Here is a 13,685-nt window from a genome sequence, read left to right as displayed (position 1 = left end):
TGTTTCTATCTTTGTTGAATTCTTCTTTCATACCACCCATCTCTTTACTTTGTCCAGCCCTTCCCTTATGCATTTGATGATACAATTATTTTGAGTTTTCTCTCGGATTTCATCTAACCGCCCTCCTGCCCCCCCACCCCCCAACTATGCTGAAGGGTTAATAGTTTTTGGAGGAGTTATGTTGCCTTGGTTACTTCATGGTTTTCTTGGTTTTGTTTTTTATGTTACTATACCAGGATTTAGTTTTTCTTGGGTCATTTTTATTATCACCTATGTTTTTTCAGTTGAAGTATTTGTAGTGTTCATGTGGGATTTGGATAGAGTGGAGTTGAATGTGTCGTTCAGAAAAAATCTCAGTCCAGGAACTCAGGTTGCCTGATAAAAACTCTGTATTCCCCCCAGAGTAGGGTCCTAACTGGGAGAGCTGTTGTAGGTTGTCACTATTGTTCTTCTAGCCAGCAGTGGCTTCCATAGCTTCAACAACAGTTGGAGGACCATCAACCGAGGACTTTACTCAGACGTTAAAACAAGATCAGGAGTGGGATTCATAGAGTGGGTACGGAAGGATTAAGTATTGTATCAACTGTGGAAAGAAAAACAGTCAAGGTGGGTAAATTAGCTGGGAGGCAAAAGTTGGGATTCTGTTAGGGTCCACAGACTTTAGAGATCACTGAAGCTATGGAAGGTTATAATTAAGAAGCAAGATGGCATGAGGAGTAGGAGTGTGTGTGTGTGGGGGGGGGGGAGGTGATGAAAGAAATAAGAAAGGATGTAAGAGTAAGGGGGACCACAGAAGCCGGGGCTTCAGAGCGCAGTGTGTTGCTGGGACAGCTCTGCCGAGTTGAAAGGTGAAGTTCTCCGACTCTAGAGCAGTGGTCCTCAACCTTCCTCAAGCCTTGACCCTTTATACAGTCCCTCATGTTGTGGTGACCCCCAACCATAACATTATTTCCTTACGACTTCATGAATGCCTGATAAAAACTCCGTAGCTGTAGCTCTGCTACTATGTGAATTACCATGTAGATATCTGTGTTTTATGGTGGTCTCAGGTGACTCCTATGAAAAGGTCGTGGAAGGGTCACGACCCACAGGTTGAGAACCAACGTTCTAGGAGGTCCCACACTGTGTTGTGTGGGGGAGGGGAGAACAGGAGCAGGAGCCACTGGTCTCTGCATCCTTGATCTTCTTAGGATCCTGCCATGTAGGTCGCTTCCCAGCAGTTCTCTGGGATTCCCACCCTCCGTTTTTCTGGTCCTGAAGTTCTGCTGCCTGTGAGGAGTAGGACTTTCCCGGGTCATTAGCCCGTTCCCACTTTCTGAGGATCTTTCTCTTTCTTTATGGACTCTTCCCATTTTTAATAAACAGTCTCTATTTCTGTTACTTTGTGTTCTTTATAATTCTTTGTTCAGGGACACAAGAACTTGAACTGTTTTCTGGCTCAGATTCAAACCTACAATTCTGGCATACTCCTATGCCCGACTCGGATCTCCCACCAGGGGAACTGTACGGTGACTCCTGAGGTGCAGGGTCCAGGTTTATCAAGGGGGAGGAAGTGACAACGTGCCTCAACTCAAAAGCCACGAAGAGTCCAACTCTAATTAAATGTAGCCATTTTTAATACCTTTTGGAAAATGACCATTAACCCTGTAGCCAATTTTAATTTTGTCACTTGTGCTAAAGTATCTGGCTATCAGAAACACAAACTAGATCTCAGAATAGGGGTTTCTTTTCCTTTCCAGATCGCCTTAGTTTTCTGTCTGTCCATTCTGCTTCATCCTGACAATGGCAAGCCTTTCAGGAAGATATTCCTTGATTGTTTATATACTGGGAATGTCTTTATGCCAAGTCCAAGGCCAGTTTTTGTAACATACCCCCAGACCTTAGCACAACTGACTCCTGTTGAGGCCCACATTCTGCCTCAACACTTTGCCTCAAAGCTTTGGTGCTAAGTGCTCTGGTCAAGAGAGAGTGTGGCTCTTGGGGCAAGAGACGCGAAGAATGGAGACAAGACAGGGTATGATTCAGTCTCTTCTATTTTCTCAAGTCTCTCCTATCTTAAAGGGAATTCTGAGGTATTTATATACACAAGCAGGAGAACACAGGTGAAAACACTTTACCACGTGCACCATACAGCTGAGGTCACTAAACAGCAAAACAAGCTATGTGGGATAAACAATATATTTATCAGAGTGTGCTTCAGCTGTTATAGGCTTTTGACAACCAAGTCTTTCATCAGGGTATATGGTTCCAGATGGCTGCAAAGTTGATCTAGCCGCTTTCTGCTAAAAGTTGGCTCCCAACAGACTCCATGATGGAATTACCATTCAGGCCATGAAACTCAGCACGTAGGCAACACCACCTGCCAAAATGAAAACAAAAACCTAATCTATCAAAATCCATAGTTTTGGGAAAGTCTCTGAGTACAGTAATTTTCCTTTTTTAGCTTCCCTATTTCTTGCTTCTGGCTAACTGTTCTTGTTAACTGAATATGTCAACCCAGGATGTGGTTTTATGATTAAAAACTCACCCTGAGATAGGCTAGGGGTGACACTGGGATCCTAAACACCCAGTGTAGTCACCGGCCAGCTAATAAAGACTTTCTACTGGCTTAAACATACATATCCAAGTAGTCTTTTCTGGTGTATATCACACAAACAGTTTTTTTTTTTCTGAGATTTTATTCACCTCATAAAGTCAAAATGATTTCCTTAAGGCCATCTGGTTATATCTTAGTCAATATATATCAGTCTCACAGGTGACTCTGTCTGCCTTAGTAATATAATGTTTTTAGTCATTTCCATCTGCAATGAATAGTTTCTTATTGAATTCATGCACAGAACTACATTGTTTGGGGTTTCCTCTATGGAGGTTTTAGTCAGGATAAAGGACTTTAGAAATAGATTCAGAAGGAAGCTTAAGGACAGGGTAGGCACGTGGGAAACATTGTCCCTTTCCAGGAGGAGGGAGATGGAGAAGAAGAGAAAGAGAGCCAGGTATTTAGCAATGGAGGTCAGCAAGAGGGTATGGCAGAAGTGAAACTTCAGGGAAGGAGCGAGAAGTCTCAAGTGTCTACAAAAGTGTTGGTTAGACTCAGCTAGAAAGACAGAAGGAAGGAAAGGAAGGTTGCAGAGAAGAGGGTGGGTCACATGGTGGATACTCCCTAGACAGCTATGTGGGGTTTGGTGGTGCTTTCTGGGAAGAGTAAATACGTTGTCTCATTAAGCGGATAATTAATGCTCACACTTCTTAGTGTAGCTTTATGGAAATCAGCCTGCCTGAGGGGTGGTCTCTGGGCTAGGTGATTGACATATCCAGTTGGATTAACTGTTAAGGGAGGAGATATCTGGATATAATGTTCTAACTGTGGGAACAAATTAGAATGCTCCATTTCCACCCGGGCCAGAGGGAGAAGTCATTCATTTGACCGGGAGGTGGTTGCCGTCACTTAATTGGTCTCAACAAAGTTCCAATATCTCTACTTTTTTATATGATCAAAGTTGATGTTTCCCTTTTTAGTGTTGCCAAGAAAACAGGCATGAGGGCAGGGTAGTTTCAAAGCCAACGAGGAACAATGGATTTGGCCACAATGGCCAGGGCTATTTGATCCTTGTCTGGCTACCTAATACTAGATTGCTTACTTGGAGGGAAGAGAAAGACAAAAAGTTTGCTAACTCTAGAAAAATAGGGCCAGAGAGATGGCTCAGCAGGTAAATGTGCCACGCTGACAACTTGAGTTCAATCTGCAGGACCCACAGAGTGAGAAAAATCTGGAGAGAAGCTATAGAAGCTATGTCTGCAGAGACTGATAGAAGATTAGAACTTGTAGGTCTAAGGCTAGTTACCCTATCTTGGACTCATTCTAGACCTTGGGACAGCCATTCCCTGCTCACCATTGTGTCTGAACTACATTGTAACAGGCCCCCAGATCTTAGTAGGTCCCCAGACCTTAGCAGAAATGACTCCATGATGGAAGTACTATTCAGACCTTGAAACTCAGCATGTAGACAGCATCACTTGCCAAGACAAAAACAAAGACCTAATCCATCAAAGTCCATAGTTCTGGGAAAATCTCTAAACGTATAACTTTGCTTTTTTTGGCTTCTGTAGTTCCGCTTCTGGCTAACTGAAGTGTATCAACCTAGAACATAGTGGTTTTTTTGTGCTTAAAAGCTCATCCCGAGAAAGGCTCGAGGCTACATTCAGATCTGTAATACCCAGTGTCATCACTAGGTATCAAATAAGGACTTTCTCTTGGCTTAAGCCAATGCCCAAGTAGTCTTCTCTGATGGATACCCCACAACAGCATCTTGAGACTAATAGAAACCTTTTAGAAACTATTAACTGAGCTGACCACTAGCTTCCAACAACTCAAAAATTAATGATTGTCATCAGATATTGTCCTAGACCTATAGAAAAACTTCTTGATGGGTCCAGTAATGTATTTTAAACTTGTCTTGCTATATGACTTTTCTATATTCTATAAAACTATAAAATTTTATGGAATTACTTCCACATGTAAACATAAAATTTTGGGTAACCTAAATCTATGTTCCTGGGCTGTGGTTTTTCAAAATAGCTCCAGAATAAGTTATTCTTTATTTACCTTAGGATGAGAACTGTGGTATATTGACAAAACCAACTTCCACAAGTTGACTTTTACACATGCACTGTGGTACAGGTTTAAATACATCACATAATAAATAAATACATGTAATTTTTTTTGAAACATGGACTCACTCTGTAGCACTGGCTAGACTAGAATTCTCTATATAAACAAGGGTAGCCTGGAACTCACAGGACTCTGCCTGCCTCTGCTTCTCTGCCTTTGCAATTAAAGGTATGCACCATCATGTTTATCTTAAGTGTAAAATTTAAAATATAGAAAAGAAAAACACCGAAAAACCAAGCTATTGTAAACAAACAGTGATAAAGAATACAGTCATTCCTATCAGTTGATTTGGTCCCAGGCAACTAATTCTTGGTCTGTGTGATCTTATCTGGCAACTTTGATAACCCACCAATTTCTTTATTAGAGTTATGAGAGTTAACCAATCCAAAAGTTCTGAAAGTTACCAGAATCCTGTACTTGCTAAATTGTCAGTTATTTATATAAATCTCTTTAAAGACAAAGTACTTTCAGCTCAGGCTGGGCATGGTGGTGCACACCTTTAATCCCAACACTCAGAGAGGCAGAGGTAGGCAGAGTAAGTCTTTCTTTGTGAGCCTAAGACCAGTCTGCTCTACATAGGGAGTTCTACAAAAACCAAAGTAGCACAGTGCGACCCTGTCTTGTATAAACAAAGAAATTGATAATGAATAAGTACTTTCTGATTCGTCATTGGGTGAAGCTCTTTAAGCAGACATCAGTAGCTGGGTGGTTGTGGGGCATTACCTTTAGGCAGAGGCAGGCAGAGCTCTGAGTTTGATGCTGGCCTGGTCTACAGAGCGAATTCCAGGACAGCCAGAGCCACACAGAGAAACCTTGTGAGGAGAGAGAAGATAATTATAAAAAGAAGTTTGTATGCACATGTCTCTGCATGAGAAGACTTTAAATGATTGTTAAAATATTCGATGATAGCTCATTAAATGCAATTAACAAGAAAATCCAGGTGTTTCCATGATATACAATGTGTTAAGAAAGTAACTAGAATATGACTGAAAATATTCTGCTATGGCATGTAAGACTAACTAGGGGTTTCATAAGTTTCTGGAACATTACGAACATATACTTCTGTAAATATAACCAAAAATTGAGCATGTTTTTTCCCCACAGTCCTTCCCATAGATTAATAAATGAGCTAAATTAGTTTGACATCTTTCTGGAAGATTCCAGAAAAATTTCAGATTCAAAAAAAAATTTAATTCAGATTCTGATTTGGAGAAATTTGTCAAAAAGCTTTCAAAAAGTTTAAAAATCTTGATTAAATGGTACAGGGGTCATTTGTTCATTTAACTGAAGTAACAAGACTTCAAGCACAAATACAGAAAGACACATAGCTTCAGAAAGAAGCAAGTAAACCAAGAGCCACAGACTGAGTGGTGGCTAATCTCAATTATGGACTTGGCACATGGGAAGAGGGAGCTTCAACTGATGGCCTGTGGGAATGGTTATGGGGCATTTTCGTGATTACTAGTGGAGGTAGGAAGATCCTGTCCACTGTGAGCTGTACCATTCCCAGGTAGGTGGGCCAGGGCTGCATGAGAAAGGTAGCTGAACATGACGGGCCTGGGAGCAAGCCAGTAAGTGGTGTTCCCCCATGGTTCCTGTGTCAAGTGCCTGCTCTGCTTGAGTTCCTGCTTTGATTTCCCTCAGTGATGGGCTGAATCTTATAAGATGAAATAAACCGTTTCCTCCTCCAATGTTACATATGGTCATGGTGTTGTCTAGCAACAGAAGGCAAATTCAAACATCAGCAATGGAGAAGACTTGGCTTTCTTAGCTAACCAAAGACCTGATAAAAAATTGTTTTGATTTCCTTGAGAAAGAACTTGAAATTCAACTTGGAATTTTTCTACCAAGACAGGGGTGGTGATAAAACCCTCTGGGACGATCTTAGGTTTCTAGTCATATTACTTAGAAAATAATTCCCAACACTGTATCAAGAGCAACTGATAGTATAACAGAGAAGGCCAAGCTTGGTTTTGCAGTGTTTTTATATTAAATCTCACTTTTTAGCATCTATTTACTCTTCTTTCTGGAAGCTAGGACTCGAACCCAGAACCTTGTATTTTCTGGGCAAGCTCCCTACCCCCTACCTCATTTTTGAGACTCATAACAAATTAACTTAATTTTATGTAGTTTAAGCATGTGAAATTCTTTATCTTTCCTCTTCTGTTCAATCTTTCTATATCATTTAGTTAGTTTTTATCACACACACACACATACAGAGAGAGAGATTCACAGGAGAAAATATTTTAAGTGGTAGTTTTTACTTAAGAATTGTTCCAAAAATAAAAAATGGGGGCTAGAGAGAGGGATGAGCAGTTAAGAGTACACACTGCTCTTGTAGAGGGTCAGAGTTCAGTTCCCAGCACCCATATGGGGCAGCTTACAACTGTCTGTCACTCCAGCTCCAGGGGGCTCAATACCTCTGGTTTCCATGGGCTGTACGTCCCATATCTGACACACACTGATAACTAAAAAGGAAGTTTATTTTGAAATGAAGAAGTTAAAGCAACCCCAGAAAGCTTGAGCATATCACAAAGGTCCAAGTACGTCCAAACTCCGGGAGATAAAAATGTAACGACGGCATTTATATGCATGAACTTTGTCCTGGCTAGTTTTATGCTAACTTGACACAATCTAGAGAGCTATCAGAGAGGAGAGAGCCTCAATTGAGAGAAGTCTGATATGCTCTAGGTAATGGGAGGAATTTTTTTTAAAATTAGTGATTGACAAGGGAGGGTCCGTTGTGGGTGGTACCACCCATGGACAGGTGGTCCTGGGTTCTATAAGAAAGCAGGCTGAGCAAGCCATGGGGAGCAGCGTCCTCCATGGCCTCTGCATCAGCTCCTGCCTCTGGGTGAGTCACATGCCCTATCTGAGTTCCTGTCTGGAGTGCAGTGATGGACAGCAATGTGGAATAATAAGCCAAAAACCCCTTTCCTCCCCAAACTGCTTTGGCCATGGTGTTTTGTCATAGCACTAGTAACCCTAAGATAATCTTATTATAAATAAAGGTTATTATTTTTCCAAAGGTCAGATATTGTTATGTGCTTATTTTATTAGCCACCCCACTGCAGTCATTAGGAGAAAACTCCAAAAGAAGAGAATCAGACCCACATACTCTAGGTTGTTCTTAAAAAAAAAATAAATAAACATACATTTGCTTTTGTGGTTTTCAACAACATAAATAAAGACTGTCCAAAAGGCACAGGGAAAATGTTTATAGACATGAGAACAAGCTCAACTAATGACGTTAATCCTGGGAATAACGTATTTTTCCAGGCAGATAATAGACTCAGAGAATACCAGGTGGTAATAGAGGACTCAAAAGGAGCAGCACACCCCAGCTATGGGAAACCAGCAGACTGAAAGAGTTGCCTTCTGTAGAGTCGTAAGGAGCAGGGCTTTGCCTCCTCTGCAAAGATTTGCCTCAGGGGTCAATGCCTTGTCATTTCAGCTGAGCCTTCAGCTCCGATGATGCCTATCTTTAAAAGCTTTAAAGAGTGGTAAGCAGCATTCTCTGAGAAAAGCCCAACTCAGGTGACTACACATGACCACAGAGTGCTTCAGGTCAAGGTTCTTTCTATTATAAAGGTCTGGCTGGCCTGGAACTCACAGAAATCTGACTTTATGTAGCAGGGAAAACTGATCCTTTTCTTTCCAACATTGGGCTTAGTCCCTGGCTTAATGGATAACTCTGGATTCCTTACTAAATAAACTTATGTATGACCATTGCTAATAGCAATGACCCAGAGCAAAAACAACAACAACAACAACAAAAATCCCCAAAACAAACAAACAAAAACAAACCCAGGACTTGCCCCTCGCATGGCCCAATTACAAGGGGTAACATTAGGTGAGTTCACCTAAAAGTTATAAAACCCTAAGACTCATACTTACCTCTCTTCATAAATTTGTAAAGCATGAATATCTAGGAAGTGTATAAATTTTATCAAAAAGCATCATTGATAGATGAGGCTTTGAGAGATAAATGACCCCTGGTCTTTACTGACCCCCTTTTAAGGACAGCTGAAGAGCGACTTCCACTGTCTAGCTGACAAGAATTCAACTTGTGCTCTAAAATAAAACCCTTACTATTCTGAGTTTTACTGTTCCAGCCTTTAAAACACTTTAAAGACGAGGGAATTTCCACATACAAACTAAAAAAAGAAGTTAAGACACACACACAAATGGGGATGTTACAATCCAGTGGTTCTCAACCCTCCTAATGCTGTGGCCCTTTAATACATACAGTTCTTCATGCTGTGGTGACCTCAACCATAAAATTATTTTTGTTTCTACTTCATAACTGTAATTTTCTGCTGTAATAAATCATAATGTAAATCTGTGTTTTCTGATGGTTTTAGGCCACCCCGTGAAAGGTTCATTCGACAACCCCCCTCAAAGGGGTCATGACCCACAGGCTGAGGACCAATGTGCCTTCAATTCAAAATTAAGTTTTATTTATAAATCTAACAGTAATTTTAACCTTCTTATATGTTAGTTTTCTGGACTAAATTTTTTTATTTTTCTTTATTTTTAGATGTGTGCATGTCTGTGAGGTATGTGTGTGTCAGTGTAGTATGTGTATGTATGTGTGTGTCCATGTAGTATGTGTATCCATGTAGTGTGTGTGTCTGTGAAGCATGTGTGTGTGTGTATCAGTGTGGTATGTGTGTGTGTGTGTGTGTACATGTGATGTGTATGTATTTCTGTGTCTGTATGGTTTGTGTCAGTGTGGTATGTGTGTGTCCATGTGGTATGTGTATATGTCCGTGGTGTGTGTGTGTGTTGGTATGTGCATATATGCATTCTTCAACATTTTTCTTTTGGCACAGTTGGTACTCAATTTTTTTTTTTTTTTTTTTTTTTTTTTTTGGTTTTTCGAGACAGGGTTTCTCTGTGTAGCCCTGGCTGTCCTGGAACTCACTCTGTAGACCAGGCTGGCCTCGAACTCAGAAATCCGCCTGCCTCTGCCTCCCAAGTGCTGGGATTAAAGGCATGCGCCACCACCGCCCGGCAGTACTCAATGTTTTTAATCTCACACTGGCTCCCGTGTGTGTGTGTGTGTGTGTGTGTGTGTGTGTGTGTGTGTGTACATGTGCATGTGTGCACGTGTGCACGTGTGTATGTGTGTGTCCATGTTGGTATGTGCATATCCTCTTGGAACTGTTGGCACTCAGTGCTTTAATCTCACACTGGCTCCCTGTTGATCTGCTTCACAATGCGTATTTTGTATTTTTCCACATTCTCAATATATAACCATTCTTTAACTAAATTTGGGATCCCATCATCAGAAGCAAGCGGTACGAGGATGAATCTCCTGGGACAAGCATGGTCCAGCTCCTCTGCTCTCACTCCTGGGACAAGCATGGTCCAGCTCCTCTGCTCTCACTCCTGGGGCAAGCATGGTCCAGCTTGTCCTGCTCTCACTGCTGGGGCAAGCATGGTCCAGCTCATCCTGTTCTCACTACTGGGGCAAGCATGGTCCAGCTCGTCCGCTCTCACTCCTGGGGCTGCCGATCAGCATTTTCAATCTTGTAAAACCCACACCTCTTAGGATATAGAACAATTTTTAGCTAAATTCCCATGGTACAGGGACTTCAACCAACTCCTACTTCAGTGTCCAAAGATGGGCAATTAGGGACAGAGTTCGGCTCCTCTTAGACAAGGACTTCACCTCTCACCAGCATGGAAGAAGGTACAGAAAAATGGTCATCATCCTTCATCTCCCCCAAAGACTTCTGGGACCACAGCTCTCAGGAGAGTCAGGTGTGACTAATGATGCATCATGATTAACATAGGGGACAAACCAATGTCAGAGGAGACTGGAAACCCCTATCAACCCAACAGTTAACAAGTTAGAGCATGTCCAAAGTGCCTACAATCTCCAAACACTAGAAGAACTCGCTCCTGTGTAAATGACCTGTGAAGGTCATGGTGTGTGGAGTGCAAAGCTTTTGAACATCTGACCTGTCCCATGTCCCAGTTCCTGAACTTATTAATCCCTTTCTTTTCCTCCATAAACTGTCTCTATTTCTATTCCTCTATTACTGTGTTTACACTCCTCGTCCAAATGCACAAACACATCCATCACATCCATCAATCATATACATCATTTCTTTATACACATACAGCGTACGAGTGTTTTGGCTGTATGTATGTCTGTGCACTATATGTGTGCACAGGTCATGCCAGGAGAGGGCATGCGAGTCTCTGAAACTGGAGTTACAGACAGTTGTTAGCAGCTATGTGGGTGCTTCTTCGAATCAAACTAAGTCCTCAGGAAGAACAGCCAGTGCTCTTAACCACTGAGCCATCTCTCAAGTCCTGCCCCCCCCCCCACCTCATCCCCCATCCCTGGCCTAATTCTAGGAATTGATGCTTTGGGGTTCCTACTCTACCTGGCCAGTTGGGATTTTGTTTTTTGTTTTTTGTTTTTTATCTCCTGTTTTCATCATTTGAAGTTCTGATTAATCAGACTTGCAAAAAGTTATTGCCAGAAATCATCATCATCATCACCACCATCACCATCATCACCATCACCATCATCATCACCACTACCACCACCATCATCATCATCATTCTCCTAGACTCATGTTTGCTTTCTAAGGAGAGACAGAAAGGGTAAGGTCCAGATAATTGGGAAGGTGGGGAAGGAACTGGGAGGGTTCGGGGGAGGGAAAACTATAGTCAGAATATATAGTATGAAAAAAACTTTTTTTTTCTTCAATAAGAGGAAACTAAGAAGAGGTTACTATAAATAAATAAATAAATAAATAAATAAATAAATTGTAGAAGCAGGTAGTCAGAGTCAGACAAAGCACCTACCTTACCACCGCACAAACTGTCCTCTCTGACACCAAGCTCCTGGAGGGAAGGGGAAGGCCTTGATGATCTTGAATTTTCAAAAATGATAGACTTTTACAGAGTTTTCACTGAATGGCTGCTTAAGTGCATTTCTTCTTTTCTTTTCTCTTTTTTTCATTCGTTTGTTTATTTATTTATTTATTTATTTATTTATTTATAGGGCTATAGAATCTGGAACACACCAGTAAAGACTCTGACCACCACAATACAGGGAGAACCATTAAGATTTTATTTTGTTTGAAGAACCATTAAGATTTTATTTTGTTTGATTTCTACGTGCGCATGTAGCTGTTCGCTCTGCATGGATGTTTGTGCACCACAGGCACGCCTAGAGCCCGAGGTGGCCAGAAGAAAGCATTAGCTCTCCTGCGCCTGGAGGAGTTACAGTTGGTTATGAGCCACAATTTTGGGGATTGGCGTGGGATGCCTAAAGTTGTGTTTGACGTTTAAGTTGCTGTGCGTCAGAAATCCATAAAACAAAAATACCTCTGACCTGTAAGCCCCACTTGTCTAAGGACAGAGAATTTCCTGGAATGCTGGGGGCTGGTGTTCATGCACGATAGATAACAAGCCGCATGTTTTCATTTCTGTAAACAAGGTTGGTTATCCAAACGGCACGGGACGTTCACGTGTAGGTGGGAGATATGTCAACAGGAAGTATGTCAGGATGTATACTTGCCTCTGATTGGACAAAGGTGAGAGGTACATAGCCTTTTGGATTTTTGCCTTTGTAAATCTCTAGCAAAAGTAATTTGGAGCCGTTCTCTGGGAATCCCAAGTATGAACCTGGCCAGTATTCAATAAAGCTTGCTTCAAATTTGCCTCAAAATTCGTAGTGATAGTTTTATTCTCAACCAACGAGTAAGAATTAACACTGGGAACTGAACTCAGCTCTGGAAGAGAAGCCAGTGCTCGTAACTGCTAAACCATCTCTCTAGCCTACCAGTAAAATATTTATTGCACACGGATGGTGTGCCAAGAAGTAAGGATGATTCAGTAAGCGGAATCTATAGGGACCCTATAGGGTAAAAGCAGCACTTGAAGATGAGCCAAGAAAGATTAACTGCCAGGTACTATGCACCCTCCCCATATCCAGCTTCCCTGCCACCAGAGCCCACTAGAAGGTCTTTTGTGACTTGCTTAATTTGAATTTACAGAATAGGAACACATGGGGGTAAAGCCAGGAGTGCTTACAGAGTGATTTCTGCTTCTAAGGCATCAGCATCGTTCCTTCCTGAAACGTAACTCCATAACTCCGGGTTTCAGGACCTGCAGTTCTTCACCGGGAGCCTGTGGGTGCATGCGCGGTGAGGTCTGGCTCCTTGGGCGTTTCGGGATGTTTCAAGTTCACTCATAGAATCTAATCATTCTGTAGACTGTCCCCTACTGGGTCAGAACGGCCTAGCCAAGACTCACCCTTTCCATCAGCTCACTCCTGTAGATAGATTTCTTCATGTGCTCTGCTAAATGAGTCTCTTCCTGACTTGTTTGGCAGAGGATTGTTTGTTGACAGGGCCAGACCCGGCTCACACAGTCCTCTTTCTGAAGGCTGGACTTAAACGAAGTCCACAGGTAAGAAAGAGTCGCTGAAATCACCGGCCCTGAACTGCCTCCTGTCCCTCGAGCTCTGTCTTATTGCTTTCCTGTCCTTGAGGCTGGCCTTTCCTCCTCTGTTTCAGCCTCAGACAGTGTAGGAATCCGTCTTTCTAACTCAGAGGATTCCAATGCAGCTTTGCTGGTTGTTTATTAGATGAACGAATAGAGTTTAATCAGCTGGTGACATAAAAAGACCAGGAATAGTCAGTCATCTGTGACTTTCTCTGAGAACAAGATTTTTATATTAAAATCAACCAAGTAAGGGAACTATGCTCGTTACAACTACAGTGCCCTCTGCAGCAGAACCAGAATTTGCATTGCCTAGAACTTTGTTGTCTTTAGTCAGTGGCTCTCTCCAGATGTTATACCCCTAGAAGGTTTTGAGCATCTCTGAAGTGATATATGCTATTTGATCCCCTGGAGTCAACGCTGCCTACAGGCTCTGCCAGCTGTACCATAATTCTTCATTGCATTCAGCCTTAAAGCCTAAAACTCAAATAACAGCCTATAAACAGGCCATTCCCATCTCCAGAGTGTGACAGAGATCGCCTGA

General features: G+C 41.9%; 1 long non-coding RNA gene across 2 annotated transcripts; it reads right to left on the bottom strand.

Moving 5' to 3' along the window:
* Nucleotides 1–2,053: 2,053 nt before the first annotated feature.
* LOC143434595 (uncharacterized) lies at nt 2,054–13,230 on the bottom strand. Of its 2 annotated transcripts, XR_013104209.1 has the most exons (4): nt 12,953–13,230; nt 12,731–12,826; nt 5,393–5,481; nt 2,054–2,359 (listed from the first exon to the last, which is right to left on the bottom strand). It is a non-coding gene; the product is annotated as an uncharacterized LOC143434595 (long non-coding RNA). The 2 variants fall into 2 exon arrangements; XR_013104208.1 differs by having other exon boundaries at nt 12,731–13,230.
* Between the last annotated feature and the right edge of the window lie 455 nt (nt 13,231–13,685).

The sequence above is a fragment of the Arvicanthis niloticus genome, chromosome 16 (genome assembly GCF_011762505.2).
Source record: "Arvicanthis niloticus isolate mArvNil1 chromosome 16, mArvNil1.pat.X, whole genome shotgun sequence".
Lineage (NCBI taxonomy): Eukaryota > Metazoa > Chordata > Mammalia > Rodentia > Muridae > Arvicanthis > Arvicanthis niloticus.
The sequence above is the reverse complement of the archived record's forward strand: the minus strand, read 5'-3'. Positions and strand labels throughout refer to the sequence as shown.